General features: G+C 46.1%; 1 long non-coding RNA gene and 11 other non-coding genes across 12 annotated transcripts; 11 read left to right on the forward strand and 1 right to left on the reverse strand.

Annotated features, from left to right (window-relative positions):
* Window positions 1–3,224: 3,224 nt before the first annotated feature.
* On the forward strand, window positions 3,225–3,306 carry trnal-uag. The gene has a single exon. It is a non-coding gene; the product is annotated as a tRNA-Leu (tRNA).
* Window positions 3,307–3,868: 562 nt separating this feature from the next.
* Window positions 3,869–9,732, forward strand: LOC121395605. The gene is made up of 2 exons (XR_005962585.1): window positions 3,869–3,934; window positions 9,589–9,732. It is a non-coding gene; the product is annotated as an uncharacterized LOC121395605 (long non-coding RNA).
* On the forward strand, window positions 4,667–4,748 carry trnas-gcu. The gene has a single exon. It is a non-coding gene; the product is annotated as a tRNA-Ser (tRNA).
* trnas-gcu lies at window positions 5,909–5,990 on the forward strand. The gene has a single exon. It is a non-coding gene; the product is annotated as a tRNA-Ser (tRNA).
* Window positions 6,733–6,814, forward strand: trnal-aag. Its single transcript has one exon. It is a non-coding gene; the product is annotated as a tRNA-Leu (tRNA).
* On the forward strand, window positions 7,347–7,428 carry trnal-uag. Its single transcript has one exon. It is a non-coding gene; the product is annotated as a tRNA-Leu (tRNA).
* trnap-cgg lies at window positions 9,361–9,432 on the forward strand. Its single transcript has one exon. It is a non-coding gene; the product is annotated as a tRNA-Pro (tRNA).
* Window positions 9,733–9,787: 55 nt separating the features above from the next.
* trnan-guu lies at window positions 9,788–9,861 on the reverse strand. Its single transcript has one exon. It is a non-coding gene; the product is annotated as a tRNA-Asn (tRNA).
* Window positions 9,862–10,725: 864 nt separating this feature from the next.
* trnal-aag lies at window positions 10,726–10,807 on the forward strand. Its single transcript has one exon. It is a non-coding gene; the product is annotated as a tRNA-Leu (tRNA).
* Window positions 10,808–12,131: 1,324 nt separating this feature from the next.
* On the forward strand, window positions 12,132–12,213 carry trnas-gcu. Its single transcript has one exon. It is a non-coding gene; the product is annotated as a tRNA-Ser (tRNA).
* A 738-nt stretch (window positions 12,214–12,951) lies between these two features.
* On the forward strand, window positions 12,952–13,033 carry trnal-aag. Its single transcript has one exon. It is a non-coding gene; the product is annotated as a tRNA-Leu (tRNA).
* Window positions 13,034–13,565: 532 nt separating this feature from the next.
* On the forward strand, window positions 13,566–13,647 carry trnal-uag. The gene has a single exon. It is a non-coding gene; the product is annotated as a tRNA-Leu (tRNA).
* Window positions 13,648–13,795: the final 148 nt, after the last annotated feature.

The raw sequence follows: 13,795 nt of genomic DNA on the forward strand, positions 1-13,795 counted from the left end.
ATTTACAAGCATTTTTTTTTTTGCTTTTCTGACATTTCTGATTTTTTTGATTTTTCACACTTTGGCACTTATTTACACACTCACATACACATATGCACAAATGTATACACTTTTTAGAGCTGTACATCCATGCATACACAAACACACACTTATAGGGGTTTTTTGTACTTTTTTTTTTTTTTTTTAGCTCTTCATTTTCAAGTTTCCCTCTTGTTATTTCCCCAAAAAACGTTAGATTTCATAGCGTGACTACTGGATCAAGCATTCTGACCACTAACCACGCTGTCAGAAAAGTTATTTTGTTATTTCGTTGATTTTCCTAATTGTATTTGATTTTTTGCGATTTTTATTGCAGTTTTATGCTTGCATTGTTTTTCCTTGTGTCATTTTTTAGCATCGTTTACACTTTGATCATTTGGGGTAGAAACACATTTTTAGCAATTCTGTGTTCGTCAGAATGTGTACTTTACAAAAATATATGGTTTTGGGGGGTCTTTGTACTGTTAGGGGGTCTTACGGCACATTATATGCAGTCAGTGTGCTATGTTCACAGAAGGCGAATTGACAGCCGAGAAAATTCTTATGCACTATTTTCATTTGGGGTCCGCACGTGCCCACCTGCTTTGGTATATCTATGCATATTGGGCATCATACTGTTCAGTAGACCCTTGGTGTCAATATTTATGGTGTTTTCTAATTGTATGTAAGAAATTGGGTGAGATAAGTGTGACCAACTGCAATATTTATAGGCGATTTTCAGAAATATCATAAAAACTGCTGCCTTTAGCGTTGCTTTGCAGTATGTACGTTTGGAGTAGAAAGACAGTTTTAGCAAATTTTTATTCGCCAGAATGTGTACTTTCCAAAAATATATGGTTTTGGGGGGTCTTTATACTGTTAGGGGGTCTTATGGCACATTATATGCAGTCAGTGTGCTATGTTCACAGAAGGCGAATTGACAGCCGAGAAAATTCTTATGCACTGTTTTCATTTGGGGTCCGCACGTGCCCCTCTGCTTTGGTATATCTATGCATATTGGGCATCAAACTGTTCAGTAGACTCTTGAAGTCAATATTTAGGGTGTTTTCCATTTGTATGTAAGAAATTGGGTTGGATCAGTGCGACCAACTGCAATATTTTTAGGCGATTTTCAGAAATATCATAAAAACCACTGCATTTAGCACTGCTTTGCAGTATGTACGTTTGGAGTAGAAAGACAGTTTTAGCAAATTTTTATTCGGTAGAATGTGTACTTTCCAAAAATATATGGTTTTCTGGGGTGAACGTAATTTTTTGTACCTTTGCCTGTCACAAAATGCTGTATATGTGCTGATTTTGCAATCTGGAATTACAGAACTCGTATGGAGTGTCTTCTTTCTGGGGCCCCTATATGCCACATACTTAGGTGTACCTATGCATATTGGGTATCATACTGTTCAGCGGACCCAGACTTTCAAGTTTAGGGAGTTTTATCTTGGTATATAATGATATGTAGGAGATACAATGCTTTAGAGTTGGAGTATTGAGGAGATTTTTGTATATGTCATAAAAACTGCGAAATATAGGAAAGCTTTGCTGCTTGGTAATTTGGAGTAGAAAGACATGCATACCCATTTTAGATTCGTCAGAATGTGTACTTTCCAAAAGTATATAGTTTTCTGGGGTGAACATGCATTTTTGTACTTTTGCCCCTCATAAAATGCTGTAAGTGTGCTGATTTTGCAGTATTTGGAATTACAGAACTGTCTTCGTTCTGGGACCCCTATACGCCACATACTTAAGTGTACCTATGCATATTGGGCATCAAACTGTTCAGCGGACCCTGGGCTTTCATATTTAGTGTGTTTTTATCTTGGTATATAATGATATGTGGGAGATACGATGCTTCAGAGTTGCAATATTGAGATGATTTTCGGTAATGTCATAAAAATTGCCAAATGTAGGAACGCTTTACGGCTTGGTACTTTGGAGTAGAAAGACATGCATACCCATATTAGATTCGTCAGAATATGTACTTTCCAAAAATATATGGTTTTCTGGGGTGAACATGCATTTTTATACTTTTGCCCCTTGAGAAATGCTGTAAATGTGCTGATTTTGCAGTATTTGGAATTCCAGAACTGATAACTCATATGGGGTGTCTTTGTTTTGGGGCCCTGATACGCCACATACTTAAGTGTACCTATGCATATTGGGCATCAAACTGTTCAGCGGACCCTGGGCTTTCATATTTAGGGTGTTTTATCTTGGTATATAATGATATGTGGGAGATACGATGCTGTAGACTGGACACTTTGAGGTAATTTTTCAAAAATGTAACACATTTTTATAAAAACTGCTAACTTTAGGAAAGAATTGCAACTTCGTACTTTGGAGTACAAATATATATTTACACATTTTGAACTCGTTAGAATCTGTTCTTTCCAATAAGGTGCAGTTTTTTTAGGGTAAACCTACTGTTAGTGGAATGTTTGGTCTTGAAATCAGATGTATGCAGTTTTGTAGAGCAGTGCTTTGGAAATTTGGTAGTTTACTGCTTCGAAGTTTTTGATCTATAGAAGTAAGAAATCTCCATAAAACTATATATATTTGGTATTGGCGCGTTCAGGAGACACAGAACTTTCCAAATCTGCCATGTTCTCATGCATAAAATAAATTATGCTTCTGATATATGTGTTTTTATCATGTGAAACTGTTTTGTTTTTTTTTATATACATTTAGAAGCCCATATCTTTTTACTGGAGTGGAATGACAACAAAATACTAGCATATTTTGAAAGCTTAGGTTGTCCTGAGAAAAACAATACCCTGTTTTCGTGGGTAAACTAAAAGACCCCCCCCCCCAGGCAAGTCCCCTAAAGTGAAAGAGCAAAAAATGTTCAAAAACGGTCTGACAATAGAAGTTTCAACTTGGCCAAATTGGCTGGCAGCGAAAGGGTTTAAGAGAACTGCCCCTGGGACTGCAATACAAAATCGGAAGAAAAAACAAAACAAAACCTTGCGCAGGGGCCCGGTTTGGAGAAGAGAGGTTTTCCTGGTGACCGTGACCATAGAACTGTAGGTGCCGTCATCGTGGATCAGAAGCTCCCAAATACCCGCCTCGGCTGCAGGGTTCTATTTCACAGTATTTGTAAAGCCGCCACTTGTTAATATGCTCTTGTTTTCCAATGTGGTGTGCTTTTTGTTTTCTTCGGTCGCTGAAAAAAAAGAAGCAGTCCCCCATCTGGTAGCGTCGCCGAGTGGTCTAAGGCGCTGGATTTAGGCTCCAGTCTCTCTGGAGGCGTGGGTTGGAATCCCACCGCTGCCAAGTTTTGCGAGAATCGGCACACTGCTGCAACTACTTGCCGATTGTTATCAATGCCAAGCTGTGCAGTTTTACATGTCAACCTACAGGAGTCCCTTAAGGAAAAATGAGGACTGCTAAGCCAGTGTGTTCTGCACAACTTAGTTAGATATAGAATTCCATGAATTTGTGAAGGCATAAGGCCGGAGCAGTATTTCGGAAAGTAGCGTCTGCTTGCATAGAGAGTACAATTAAATGGACAATGCACGTTAGTCATCAAGAGGGCAAGGTCCGTGCTCTTTCTTGGCTCTGATCTAACATGTTGACTGTTACTAGTGCTAGCAGGAACCAGACTGCAGTCCAACCAAACACTGCGGGCCCACCTTGCATCGTACAGAAAGCACTGATGGTTTCAACCGACACGGCGGCCAAGATCTGGCTCGTTGGTCTCGGGGGTATGATTCTCGCTTCGGGTGCGAGAGGTCCCGGTTTCAAATCCCGGACGAGCCCGCCGCCGTTTAAAAAAATAAATAAAAAGCAAACCATCTCCAGGATCTCGTGTGACAAGCCTCAGCCGAGAGCCAAAGCGGTCCTGTTGGCTCAAAAAGCTGTTAAGTTAAACGTCTGTCTCTCTGCTTTGGCAGCAGACAAGGTGCCCAATTTTGACAGACCCCACTGAACCCACATGGTCAGGCAATACGGCACGCCAGGGATTGCAATAAACTCCCGGCAAAAGAAGAGCAGCCACCGTTTATCGCTGCATTGCTAGACTCTTTCACAGCACAAAAACAGCAGGGAAAAGACATCCCTGGGTGGGCTCGAACCACCAACCTTCTGGTTAACAGCCGAACGCACTAACCGATTGCGCCACAGAGGATCTGAGTTTAAATCCATTGTCAAGAGCAAATAAGGGTTTTGAGGCAAACGATTTTGCGGCCAAATTGTGGTGGGCCAATTGATTTCTCCGCTGCAAATGTGTTAACCACCAAGGATTGCCTCTACAAATGAGGCATCTTATTTTATCTCCTTAGGACAGAAGGTAAGGCGCCGTATTCAGGCGAGGCGGCAGTCCTCTCCATCGCAAGCGGTGTGGTAGGCGATGTGCACTGGGCGCTTTTCCGAAGGCTGGCAAGGCATAAACCGTGCTTGAAGAGCTGTCGCCCCCCTACTAAGTGCCACACACAGCACGAATACCTTGGTGCGTGGCGTGCGGGCAGCATAGTGGCACAAAGGAAGCATGCTGGGCCCATAACGCAGAGGTCGATGGATCTGGGTTTTCGATCCGGTATCTAGAGCAAATAAAGGAGGCTTTCCATCAAATGGTCTTGCGGCCGAATGGTGGCTGGTCCGCTGCGTTTGAGACCGATATCCCAGCCCGACCAGAGACGAGGTGGCCGAGTGGTTAAGGCGATGGACTGCTAATCCATTGTGCTCTGCACGCGTGGGTTCAAGTCCCATCCTCGTCGTGTGCTGCGTTTCATCCTCTTGCTGATTGAGTGCGTGATGTAGATGTTTCATCGACTCTTGTTGGCTTGTATAGCATGTAGAATAAAATTGCTGCGCTGCGCAGCGTGCCACACTGTTGGAGAAGTCGGGGCAGGCTTGTGACCTCTGCCAGTGGTTGAAAACGAGAGGTAAGGCGGCTACGGCTTCTGAGGCAGGTAGAAGATGTTTGGTGGCAGTTTGGAGTTCAGTTTTTCAAAATACGCTCCACTGGAGCATCAACTCTTGGTGGATCCTCCAAAATCTCGAGCTGTTCATGTGGAAAAAGATGCAAGTTGGTAACATTTATGATCATAACTTTGTAACTAAAAACCCCTGTTTTGTAAACTTACTTTTGAGACAGGGGCCCAGGGAATGTGCATTAAAACTAGCACTTCCTTTATACTTAAATATACTATTACTTAGCCTTTAGAGTGCTTCCACACCCCTATTTTATACATTGTATTGTTGCCAGAAGCTGTGGCTGAGCTTCATGTGGTTTTTAATAGCACCCCATACCCCCCCTTAAACTAATGGGGCCCTATACTTTTAAAAATGGGCGTTGGTTGGACAATGCCTCTCCCTTAAAAGCCGCATACTGGCGGGGGAGGATAGATCCTTTTCACTGAAACCAAGGTTCAACAGACATTGATTACACTGAATGCTACTATGCAGTAAGACTTTTTATACTATGGCCGAAAGGCAAACAAGTTAGGGACCGCCATGTGGGGTTTACCTTGACGTGGTATGGTGGCTTTTCAACTTTGTGATCATAACTTTGTAACTAAAAACCCCTGTTTTGTAAACTTACTTTTGAGACAGGGGCCCAGGGAATGTGCATTAAAACTAGCACTTTCTTTATACTTAAATATACTATTACTTAGCCTTTAGAGTGCTTCCACACCCCTATTTTATACATTGTATAGTGGCACAAAGGAAGCATGCTGGGCCCATAACCCAGAGGTCAATGGATCGAAAGCATTTTCCGCTAGAGGTTTTTTTTGCCAGGCTGGAAATACGACCTAGAATCTGGGTTTTCGATCCGGTATCTAGAGCAAATAAAGGAGGCTTTCCGTCAAATGGACTTGCGGCCGAATGGTGGCTTGTCCGCTGCGTTTGAGACCGATATCCGAGCCCGACCAGAGACGAGGTGGCCGCGTGGTTAAGGCGATGGACTGCTAATCCATTGTGCTCTGCACGCGTGGTTTCGAATCCCATCCTCGTCGTGTGCTGCGTTTCATCCTCTTGCTGATTGAGTGCGTGATTTAGATGTTTCATCGACTCTTGTTGGCTTGTATAGCATGTAGAATAAAATTGCTGCGCCTCGCAGCGTGCCACACTGTTGGAGAAGTCGGGGCAGGCTTGTGACCTCTGCCAGCGGTTGAAAACGAGAGGTAAGGCGGCTACGGCTTCCGAGGCAGGTAGAAGATGTTTGGTGGCAGTTTGGAGTTCAGTTTTTCAAAATACGCTCCACTGGAGCATCAACTCTTGGTGGATCCTCCAAAATCTCGAGCTGTTCATGTGGAAAAAGATGCAAGTTGGTAACATTTGCCTTTGCATCCGTTCCCCATCCTCTACTTCCGTACCGGATCCTTTATATCTATCTCTTCTCTGAATGGGTAGGAAAGCTGATTGCTTTTGGTTGTAGAGGTGAGTTCAGGCAGATCCACTTAAGGTGCTGGACTAAGTGGCCGGTTTCTCTGGGGGCGTTGGCTTGCGCCCCAACGCTTTAAAAAAAAAAGTAATTAAAACAAACTTAAAAGCAACCAAAACAATGTCCCTGATCCTGTACTCTGACTGCCCTGAAAATGCTCTGCCCCTTTTTCCATGCACTGCTGACACACAGCCCACGCACTTCTGACACACAGTCAACAAAGTTTCCCCCAAAATAAAAGGTCTAGAAATAAGAAACCTTGCCTGTTTCTTCCTAGCAGTGTGGAGAGGGGCAAACTTGCGTCAAAGGTAGATGGTAGTGTGGCCGAGCGGTCTAAGGCGCTGGATTAAGGCTCCAGTCTCTTCGGGGGCGTGGGTTCGAATCCCACCGCTGCCAAGCTTTTGTGCATAAAGGAACACTCCAAACGCCCTGTTACACAACTACAGTTCCACCTTTGTGTGAACAGCATAACTGGGGCAATGTGACTTGTCAAATTACCGGTCGGCGTGGTTTACAAGAGCTTGGTAACGCCATAAGGTAAGATGTGTGTTCCTTTGCATATTCCACTGTCGGCTCAGAAGGCAGGAAGCCCTAATGCTAGACGCAGCCATCTCCTGAGCCCCTGGAATTCAGACAGGTACTCTAAAGAGAACTGCCCCTGGGATTGCAATACAAAATCGGAAGAAAAAAAAAACAAAACCTTGCGCAGGGGCCCGGTTTGGAGAAGAGAGCTTTTCCTGGTGACCATGACCATAGAACTGTAGGTGCCGTCATCGTGGATCAGAAGCTCCCAAATACCCGCCCCGGCTGCAGGGTTCTATTTCACAGTATTTGTAAAGCCGCCACTTGTCAATATGCTCTTGTTTTCTAATGTGGTGTACTTTTTGTTTTCTTCGGTCGCTGAAAAAAAGGAGGCTGTCCTCCATCTGGTAGCGTGGCCGAGCGGTCTAAGGCGCTGGATATAGGCTCCAGTCTCTGTGGAGGCGTGGGTTCGAATCCCACCGCTGCCAAGTTTTGCGAGAATCGGCACACTGCTGCAACTACTTGCCGATTGTTATCAATGCCAAGCTGTGCAGTTTTACATGTCAACCTACAGGAGTCCCTTAAAGGGGACATTTTGCATAACCTTCATATTTAGATATATGATTAATTTTTCCTCAAACAATGTAATGATGCAGAAAAAAAACCGTTTTGAATGCATTTTATCTGCTAAAAGTGTCATTACATCAGAGCTGCAATGAGAACCTCTCAGGTCAAAAGCTAGGCTGAAATGAGAGATGGGCGTGTCTGTTCATTCTCTCACAGGAAATGGTCACAGCACTGACTGACAGGCTGAACTCTGCTGTAGCTTGGAAAACCCCTCCCATCTCCCTGCCTGAGTGTTTGTACTGGCCAGTGGATATGCTACTTCTAACGCTGCTGCTGACACTGTACTTAGTTTAGAACATATGAATATGACACAAAGCCATCAAGATCAGTTGCTCAAATAATTCACTTAGATAATTTTAGTTAGTAGCACAACTCCAATTTAATGAACACATATCTAAGTATACAACATATATATATATATACATATATGTACAAAGCAGGGAGGGCAAACAGGAGAACAGTGAGCAAACAGAGAGGAATCTGTAGCCTAACAGGAAAACATTCCCCACTTTTCCCTTCCTGGCAGACAGACAAGTCAAAAAGCAGAGCAAGCTATGTTCTGTACCAAGCTGAAGGAGATCAAACTGACAGGGGAATGTCCGTTCTCTTTGTTGACACATCGTCAGCACTCAGAGAAAGGGTCACTGCTGCGGCTGCTATTGCCTCTCTCCCAATCTGTAAGGAGGTGGGTGAAATCAGCACACAGGGCCAAGAGAGGTGATGCCCCCCCCCCACAAAGGAAGAACAGCTGGAGCCGGGTTTATCTGCTAGGCAGAAAGTTTCATTTCTTCACTGACTTGCAAGCAGCAAGCTGCAGAACTCACCGCGGCCATGGAGAGCCCAATCACAATCTTTCTCCTCACTCCTAACCCCTCTGCTTAGGTCATGGGCCCCATCTGGTAATTTTGCTACTCTCTCTACAGAAGAGCTGTGAGCGCCAGCACTTCACAGACCGGAGCGTTACTATGGCAACGGTGACGCTACCCTTACATCTGCGCTATCCTTAAATCTGCGCAAAAGATTATGAGCCAGTTTGTAAAACACCCTTCACTCACTAGTTGCCGGCACTTATTCAAGGATGATCTTCACGCACGCTCCGTTGCTGTCTGCCTGTGCACAGGAGAAGCTGGGCGGGGACTAGCACAAGCAGCCCTGAGAAGGACCCGGCATGATTGACGTGGCTCCAAGATTACATAGATTAACCAGCGCCTCCCCCTATGCACGCCCAGTCCTTCTCAGTGGCTTCTGCTTGTAGAAAAAAAACACAGTGAAAAAATAGACCGCCGACGGCCGCCCTGGCCGGCTGCACCGATACCAGCACAGGATATCAAGAGAAGGGGAGGAGCAGGATAAGAAATACAAAGATAACGGAGAAAGTGGACCCAAAAGGTTTATTAAACAAAATGTTTTATTCAATTTTAACACAAAAGGAATTGATTAAGACTTAGTTCAAAAGTATGGTATATGTCCCCTTTAAGGAAAAATGAGGACTGCTAAGCCAGTGTGTTCTGCACAACTTAGTTAGATATAGAATTCCATGAATTTGTGAAGTCATAAGGCCGGAGCAGTGTTTCGGAAAGTAGCGTCTGCTTGCATAGAGAGTATAATTAAATGGACAATGCACGTTAGTCATCAAGAGGGCAAGGTCCGTGCTCTTTCTTGGCTCTGATCTAACATGTTGACCGTTACTAGTGCTAGCAGGAACCAGACTGCAGTCCAACCAAACACTGCGGGCCCACCTTGCATCGTACAGAAAGCACTGATGGTTTCAACCGACACGGCAGCCAAGATCTGGCTCGTTGGTCTAGGGGTATGATTCTCGCTTCGGGTGCGAGAGGTCCCGGGTTCAAATCCTGGACGAGCCCGTTTAAAAAAATAAATAAAAAGCAAACCACGCGTGTGTTTCGCTGAAGTTCTTCAGGATTTCGTGTGACAAGCCTCAGCCGAGAGCCAAAGCAGTCCTGTTGGCTCAAAAAGCAGTTAAGTTAAACGTCTGTCTCTCTGCTTTGGCAGCAGACAAGGTGCCCAATTTTGACAGACCCGTCGCGATCCAATAGGAATGCTGGAGAGTCTGCAAAATCTGCCCCCCCCACTGAACCCACATGGTCAGGCAATACGGCACGCCAGGGATTGCAATAAACTCCCGGCAAAAGAAGAGCAGCCACCGTTTATCGATGCATTGCTAGAATCTTTCACAGCACAAAAACAGCAGGGAAAAGACGTCCTTGGGTGGGCTCAAACCACCAACCTTCCGGTTAACAGCCGAACACGCTAACCGATTGCGCCACAGAGACGACGGCTGCCGTGACCGTGGGGAATCTGCAGAAATTCATCTTGCTCAACCGTGGAACAATGCGTTATTCACCGAGGATTGCCTCTACAAAGGAGGCCTCTGGGTTCGAATCCCATCCTCGTCGTGTGCTGCGTTTCATCCTCTTGCTGATTGAGTGCGTGATTTAGATGTTTCATCGACTCTTGTTGGCTTGTATAGCATGTAGAATAAAATTGCTGCGCTGCGCAGCGTGCCACACTGTTGGAGAAGTCGGGGCAGGCTTGTGACCTCTGCCAGCGGTTGAAAACGAGAGGTAAGGCGGCTACGGCTTCCGAGGCAGGTAGAAGATGTTTGGTGGCAGTTTGGAGTTCAGTTTTTCAAAATACGCTCCACTGGAGCATCAACTCTTGGTGGATCCTCCAAAATCTCGAGCTGTTCATGTGGGAAAAGATGCAAGTTGGTAACATTTGCCTTTGCATCCGTTCCCCATCCTCTACCTCCGTACCGGATCCTTTATATCTATCTCTTCTCTGAATGGGTAGGAAAGCTGATTGCTTTTGGTTGTAGAGGTGAGTTCAGGCAGATCCACTTAAGGTGCTGGACTAAGTGGCCGGTTTCTCTGGGGGCGTTGGCTTGCGCCCCAACGCTTTAAAAAAAAAGTCATTAAAACAAACTTAAAAGCAACCAAAACAATGTCCCTGATCCTGTACTCTGACTGCCCTGAAAATGCTCTGCCCCTTTTTCCATGCACTGCTGACACACAGCCCACGCACTTCTGACACACAGTCAACAAAGTTTCCCCCAAAATAAAAGGTCTAGAAATAAGAAACCTTGCCTGTTTATTCCTAGCAGTGTGGAGAGGGGCAAGCTTGCGTCAAAGGTAGATGGTAGTGTGGCCGAGCGGTCTAAGGCGCTGGATTAAGGCTCCAGTCTCTTCGGGGGCGTGGGTTCGAATCCCACCGCTGCCAAGCTTTTGTGCATAAAGGAACACTCCAAACGCCCTGTTACACAACTACAGTTCCACCTTTGTGTGAACAGCATAACTGGGGCAATGTGACTTGTCAAATTACCGGTCGGCGTGGTTTACAAGAGCTTGGTAACGCCATAAGGTAAGATGTGTGTTCCTTTGCATATTCCTCTGTCGGCTCAGAAGGCAGGAAGCCCTAATGCTAGAAGCAGCCATCTCCTAAGCCCCTGGAATTCAGACAGGTACTTTAAAGAGAACTGCCCCTGGGACTGCAATACAAAATCGGAAGAAAAAAAAAAACGAAACCTTGCGCAGGGGCCCGGTTTGGAGAAGAGAGCTTTTCCTGGTGACCGTGACCATAGAACTGTAGGTGCTGTCATCGTGGATCAGAAGCTCCCAAATACCCGCCCCGGCTGCAGGGTTCTATTTCACAGTATTTGTAAAGCCACAGAGACGACGGCTGCCCGGCTGCCGTGACCGTGGGGAATCTGCAGAAATTCATCTTGCTCAACCGTGGAACAATGCGTTATTCACCGAGGATTGCCTCTAAAAAGGAGGCCTCTAACCTAAACTCCTCAGGACCTGTTTGGCGTGTGCACAGGCTGCGCCACAACGCACTACTGTGGTTTGCGGCCATCGGGTGGCATGGAACCGGTAGCAGAGTGGCGCAGGGGAAGCGTGCTGGGCCCATAACCCAGAGGTCGATGGATCGAAACCATTCTCGGCTAAAGATTTTTGCCGGGCAGGGTTAGAACCCAGGATCTGAGTTTAAATCCATTGTCAAGAGCAAATTAGGGTTTTGAGGCAAACGGTTTTGCGGCCAAATGGTGGTGGGCCAATTGATTTCTCCTGCTGCAAATGTGTTAACCACCAAGGATTGCCTCTACAAATGAGGCATCTTATTTTATCTACTTAGGACAGAAGGTAAGGCGCCGTATTCAGGCGAGGCGGCAGTCCTCTCCATCGCAAGCGGTGTGGTAGGCGATGTGCACTGGGCGCTTTTCCGAAGGCTGGCAAGGCATAAACCGTGCTGGAAGAGCTATCGCCCCCCTACTAAGTGCCACACACAGCACGAATACCTTGGTGCGTGGCGTGCGGGCAGCATAGTGGCACAAAGGAAGCATGCTGGGCCCATAACCCAGAGGTCGATGGATCGAAAGCATTTTCCGCTAGAGGTTTTTTTTGCCAGGCTGGAAATACGACCTAGAATCTGGGTTTTCGATCCGGTATCTAGAGCAAATAAAGGAGGCTTTCCATCAAATGGTCTTGCGGCCGAATGGTGGCTGGTCCGCTGCGTTTGAGATCGATATCCCAGCCTGACCAGAGACGAGGTGGCCGAGTGGTTAAGGCGATGGACTGCTAATCCATTGTGCTCTGCACGCGTGGGTTCGAATCCCATCCTCGTCGTGTGCTGCGTTTCTCTTGCTGATTGAGTGCGTGATTTAGCTGTTTCATCGACTCTTGTTGGCTTGTATAGCATGTAGAATAAAATTGCTGCGCTGCGCAGCGTGCCACACTGTTGGAGAAGTCGGGGCAGGCTTGTGACCTCTGCCAGCGGTTGAAAACGAGAGGTAAGGTGGCTACGGCTTCTGAGGCAGGTAGAAGATGTTTGGTGGCAGTTTGGAGTTCAGTTTTTCAAAATACGCTCCACTGGAGCATCAACTCCTGGTGGATCCTCCAAAATCTCGAGCTGTTCATGTGGAAAAAGATGCAAGTTGGTAACATTTGCCTTTGCATCCGTTCCCCATCCTCTACCTCCGTACCGGATCCTTTATATCTATCTCTTCTCTGAATGGGTAGGAAAGCTGATTGCTTTTGGTTGTAGAGGTGAGTTCAGGCAGATCCACTTAAGGTGCTGGACTAAGTGGCCAGTTTCTCTGGGGGCGTTGGCTTGCGCCCCAACGCTTTAAAAAAAAAAGTCATTAAAACAAACTTAAAAGCAACCAAAACAATGTCCCTGATCCTGTACTCTGACTGCCCTGAAAATGCTCTGCCCCTTTTTCCATGCACTGCTGACACACAGCCCACACACTTCTGACACACAGTCAACAAAGTTTCCCCCAAAATAAAAGGTCTAGAAATAAGAAACCTTGCCTGTTTCTTCCTAGCAGTGTGGAGAGGGGCAAGCTTGCGTCATAGGTAAATGGTAGTGTGGCCGAGCGGTCTAAGGCGCTGGATTAAGGCTCCAGTCTCTTCGGGGGCGTGGGTTCGAATCCCACCGCTGCCAAGCTTTTGTGCATAAAGGAACACTCCAAACGCCCTGTTACACAACTACAGTTCCACCTTTGTGTGAACAGCATAACTGGGGCAATGTGACTTGTCAAATTACCGGTCGGCGTGGTTTACAAGAGCTTGGTAACGCCATAAGGTAAGATGTGTGTTCCTTTGCATATTCCACTGTCGGCTCAGAAGGCAGGAAGCCCTAATGCTAGACGCAGCCATCTCCTGAGCCCCTGGAATTCAGACAGGTTCTCTAAAGAGAACTGCCCCTGGGATTGCAATACAAAATCGGAAGAAAAAAAAAACAAAACCTTGCGCAGGGGCCCGGTTTGGAGAAGAGAGCTTTTCCTGGTGACCATGACCATAGAACTGTAGGTGCCGTCATCGTGGATCAGAAGCTCCCAAATACCCGCCCCGGCTGCAGGGTTCTATTTCACAGTATTTGTAAAGCCGCCACTTGTCAATATGCTCTTGTTTTCTAATGTGGTGTAGTTTTTGTTTTCTTCGGTCGCTGAAAAAAAGGAGGCTGTCCCCCCTCTGGTAGCGTGGCCGAGCCGTCTAAGGCGCTGGATTTAGGCTCCAATCTCTGTGGAGGCGTGGGTTCGAATCCCACCGCTGCCAAGTTTTGCGAGAATCGGCACACTGCTGCAACTACTTGCTGATTGTTATCAATGCCAAGCTGTGCAGTTTTACATGTCAACCTACAGGAGTCCCTTAAGGAAAAATGAGGACTGCTAAGCCAGTGTGTTCTGCACAACTTAGTTAGATA

Source organism: Xenopus laevis, chromosome 7L (genome assembly GCF_017654675.1).
Source record: "Xenopus laevis strain J_2021 chromosome 7L, Xenopus_laevis_v10.1, whole genome shotgun sequence".
NCBI lineage: Eukaryota > Metazoa > Chordata > Amphibia > Anura > Pipidae > Xenopus > Xenopus laevis.